Source organism: Calliphora vicina, chromosome 4 (genome assembly GCF_958450345.1).
Source record: "Calliphora vicina chromosome 4, idCalVici1.1, whole genome shotgun sequence".
Classification (NCBI taxonomy): Eukaryota; Metazoa; Arthropoda; class Insecta; order Diptera; family Calliphoridae; genus Calliphora; species Calliphora vicina.
The window spans coordinates 98,552,039-98,557,322 of record NC_088783.1 but is presented as its reverse complement, the minus strand read 5'-3'; positions in this window follow the sequence as shown (position 1 = coordinate 98,557,322).

The window sequence follows — 5,284 nt, the reverse complement described above, 5'->3', positions numbered from 1 at the left end:
TTTGAAATCATATTTGTGGCGAAATGAATGCACATATGAATAAAAGTTAAGTGATACATATGCACCGTAGGGTTCTATAGCTGTAACAAAAAGTCGACTTTTCGACCTTTCGACTTTTTCCGTTTTTTACAAAGTCGACTTTTCGATCTTTCGACTTTTTTCGTTTTTTAAAAAGTCGACTTTTCGAACTTTTGGTAATTCATAAAAGTCGACTTTACAAACTTTCGACTTTTTAGTTAAATCGACTTTTTTTCGACTATTTTCGACTTTCCGACTTTTTTAGACTATTTTCGATTTTCCGACTATTTTCAACTTTTTACCATTTCTTGTAACAAATACATAGTTTCTACATTTATTGATGCGCCTTTTATAATGTTTAGCAATAAAAATTAAATTTATCAAGGCGATAAAAAAAGCTTTAATTTATAAACATTTATTTATTATTTATATTAGAATACACTACAAAAAATGCAAGTGTACCAAATTGTAATAGTTTTAGTATAATGTTGTTATTAAATATTTTTTTTTAACATTCTAAAAAGTCGACTTTTATCGACTATTCGACTTTTTTCGACTTTTATCGACTATTTTCGACTTTTATCGACTATTCGACTTTTTTCGAATTTTGAGATAACATAATCGATTGATCGACTTTTTTCCGACCAAAAAGTCGATTTCGACTTTTTTCAGGAAATAGTCGATTGTTCGAACAATCGACTTATAGAACCCTATTGCACCGGTTATGAAACATATGAAAATACAAATTATAACCCCCTGTCTATACCTGACAAATTTTTATCATGATAAACTTCAAAATGGTTGTCAAGATAAAAAATTATTAGGTATAGTCTCCATTTATTAGTATTATTGCTTCGTTATGACAATATTGTTAGTGCTTTTGCTCAGACAACTTTGTCTGGACAACAAACGTCATTAATTGTTATGATAAATATTTGTCAAGTATTGACAGGGGGTTACCCCCTTATTTACTAGGGTTCTATAAGTCGATTGTTCGAATAATCGACTATTTCCTGAAAAGTCGAAATCGACTTTTTGGTCGGAAAAAAGTCGAACAATGGATTATGTTATCTCAAAAGTCGAATAGTCGATAAAAGTCGAAAATAGTCGATAAAAGTCGATGAAAGTCCACTTTTTAGATTGTTAAAACAAATATTGCACTTGCATTTTTTGTAGTGTATGCTAATATATAATAAATAAATCTTTATAAAATAAAGCATTTTTCTACACAAAATTCTTACAACATTCTTCTAATTATTATCGCCTTGATAAATTTCATTTTTATTACTAAACATTACAAAAGGCGCATCAATAAATTTAGAAACCATTTTTTACAAGAAATGGTAAAAAGTTGAAAAAAGTCGAAAATATTCTGGTTAGCAATAAAAATTAAATTTATCAAGGCGATAATAGTTAGAAGAATGTTGTGTAGAAAAAAGCTTTAATTTATAAACATTTATTTATTATTTATATTAGCATACACTACAAAAAATGCAATTGTACCAAATTGCAATAGTTTTAGTATAATGTTGCAATTTAAAATTTTTTTAACAATCTAAAAAGTCGACTTTTATCGACTATTCTACTTTTTTCGACTTTTATCGACTATTTTCGACTTTTATCGACTATTCCACTTTTTTCGACTTTTGAGATAACATTATCGATTGTTCGATTTTTTTCCGACCAAAAAGTCGATTTCGACTTTTTCAGCAAAAAGTCGATTGTTCGAACAATCGACTTATAGAACCCTAATTACAAGGTGTATTCAATAAGGTGAAGTTACGAGCACAGCTGATTATTGTTTGTTTATTTATGTTGAGTTTGAAAGTGTCAAAAAGTTGTTTATTGTTTGTTGTTGACATTCAAAATATTGAAATTAAAAATAAAGAAAAACTGAAAATTGTTTATAAAAATTGTTCAAGGCGTTACAGCAGAACAACATTAACATCTGCAAAAACAAAATCAGCAATATTGTATTTTGCTGATGGTATAAATCAAGATCAGCGAAACAGCTTGCATTTTTATAATTTCTTTGGTGTTGATAGCTCTCATAATTAGAAGCACAAAAACGTTAATATTTTTCCCTGCTCTCTTTTAGTTTAAGAGTTATATACATTTAAAGTCAATACATATAATAGTACATTTCTCATATATTTGGAAAACAAACTGATCATTATGGGTATCATTGAATAGTGCTTCACAATACCTTTAATATGATATATAATATGGTACAGTTTATTAACATTGTGAACCAAAAATTCCTTTTTGATTTTATATGACAGTACTTCAGAAAATTTTGATATACAGAAAAAGTAATTTTAGCGAAGCCGGTGTTCGATACACCCCAGAGTTAAAAGTCCCTTCACCCGGCCGAAAGCCGGCAATACAGAAAATGTAAATATTAACAGAAAAAAATTATGAAAATATAAACTGTTACGCGGATCTTGATTTGTTCCCCGAGACGCTCTCACCTGATTAATACGCCTTGATTTATTAATTTTATTTTTTATTTATTCAGTAATAAAAAGCCAATTTGGCCATAATAATATTACATAGTAATACAACAAACCTAAGTATAAATACAGGTTTAAATATTTAATAAATTTCATGTTACAATACTATCAAATGGGCTCCCCAGCCGTGATTAGAAAAAAAAGTAATGATTAGTATGTCAAGATTTAATAAGAAAGAGACAATGAAATACGGTCCAGTTAGTGATAATGAAAACAAGAACAACATTAATTAAAGAGATCACGAAGGGTCTGAGAAATATTGGAAAAGTTTTACTTTGAAAACATTATTAGAGTGCGAGAAAACAGGCAACTCTAATGGCGGACTATTCCAATAACCTGTAATCCTGACAAAAAAAGACCTACTGAAAAAAGATCTAAATGTTCTAGGGGATACAAAGTGAGGATTCCTGTTGCGAGGAGAAAAAATAAATGCATCACGTATAACAGAAGGTCTACCAGCTTTCATAATTTTATAAAACTTTAGCAAATTACGAAATTTTACAAATTCACTAAAAGAACAACCAAGAAAGCATTTCACAGACTCAGAAACATGTTCTCTACGTCGAATATTAAAAGCAAATCTAAATATCGAATTTATCAAGCGCTTCAACCTAGTAAGGCACAATCCGATAGTCTGTGGCATCAGAATCTCGTGTGCTAATTTTGTTCTCACTTCCTTAGATAAAAATAGATTAGTACGATAAATCTTACGTAAAGATCCCCAAATCCTACCCGATATATATCAATATGATACTTGAAAGAGAGTTTAGAGTCTAGAACCACACCCAAACATTTATGATGTTCAACAAATTGTATTAAATCATCACCTAAGAACACATCTAAATTATAATAGAAACGGTTTGTAGGACCAAACATCATGGCTTTAGTCTTAGTTGTGTTAACTTTTAAAGAATTAGCTGTCATCCAAAGTCTAATATGGTCCAAATTAGAGTTAATATCATTCTCAAAGATTTCAATAAATCCTCTATTACCTCTAAACAAAAGAAAAACATCATCTGCAAACAGGAAAGGTTTACAATTATTGGTTTGAATAACGTCATTCACATAAAGCACAAAAAGGAGAGGATCCAAAATTGATCCCTGTGGGACACCCGTGTGGAGTGGAAATAAATTAGAACCAACCAGATACGACATTATAAGCTGGCAGCCAGACCTAGCAAAACCAAACGCATCCCTCAGCTTCAAAATCAACTTATTAAAATCAATAGATTTAAAGGCTTTTGACAAATCCATAGAAATCAAAACACTCAACCTGTCACTATTGACATTCTCCCTAATAGAATCAGTAAGACTAAGTAGAAGAGAAGTAATATTGAGACCATATCGATAGGCATATTGTGAATCGCTTATTTTAGTGGAAACCAAGTCATTCATCTGGGCTTTAATAACATTTTCCACAACCTTAGATAAAGCAGGAAGTATGGAAATGGGTCTGAGATCATCCGGACTATGTACAACTTTGACCTTACAATGTTAAAATCGAATTTACAAAATGAATCACGTGGGATATATATGGAAAAATCATACTAATAATATAAATATTAAGGGAATATGGGCTACCTCACAACAAACTTTGAAAATGTTAAAAACACTATGTATAATATTGACTTTTTTATTGTTGAATATTTCATTAATTAATTAAACGTCGTAAGTAACTAACAAGAAATTAGGGTCCTGAGTAGGGTTCTATAAGTCGATTGTTCGAACAATCGACTATTTCCTGAAAAATGTCGAAATCGACTTTTTGGTCGGAAAAAAATCGAACAATCGATTATGTTATCTCAAAAGTCGAATAGTCGATAAAAGTCGACTTTTTAGATTGTTAAAAAAAATATTGCACTTGCATTTTTTGTAGTGTATTCTAATATATGTAAATAATAAATAAATGTTTATAAAATAAAGCTTTTTTCTACACAAAATTCTTACAACATTATTCTAACTATTATCGCCTTGATAAATTTCATTTTTATTGCTAAACATTACAAAAGGCGCATCAATAAATGTAGAAACGTTATACTTTGGTAGAAACCATGTATTTTTTACAAGAAATGGTAAAAAGTTGAAAAAAGTCGATTAACTAAAAAGTCGACTTTTCATAAACTACCAAAAGTCGAAAAGTCGACTTTTTAAAAAACGGAAAAAATCGAAAGGTCGAAAAGTCGACTTTTTGTTTCAGCTATAGACCCTACTTGTAATAAATATTTCGAAAATGACAGTTGTTGCGTTCGATAGCTATTATTAAGGGCTATTTATTCCAATTTTCAAAATTGAGGCACCGCTCGATTTGTAGCTTTTATAACGCAACAAGAAATTTACGCAAATTTGATTTCTTATGGGGTACCTCATATTTCGTTAATTTTTTCAAAAATGACAGTTACTGATTACGATAGCTATTATCAAGGGCTATTGATTCCAGTTTTCAAAATTCAGGCACCGCCGGTTTTGTAGCTTTTACATCGCAACAAGTAATTTACGCAATTTTGATAATTTTCAGAGTTTGTTGTGAGGTACCCAATCCCTTAATTTTTAGAAAATTACAGTTGTTGCTTTCGATAACTATTATTAAGGGCTATCGATTCCAGTTTTCAAAATTCAGGCACCGATGGATTTATAGATTTTATGAGACAAAATGTTAGAAATAGAATTAGCATTAATTAGTTAAATGTCGTAATTGACCAATACTAAATTAGGTTCCTGAAGTGTTTTACTATTGATTACCTTTTAAAAAAAAT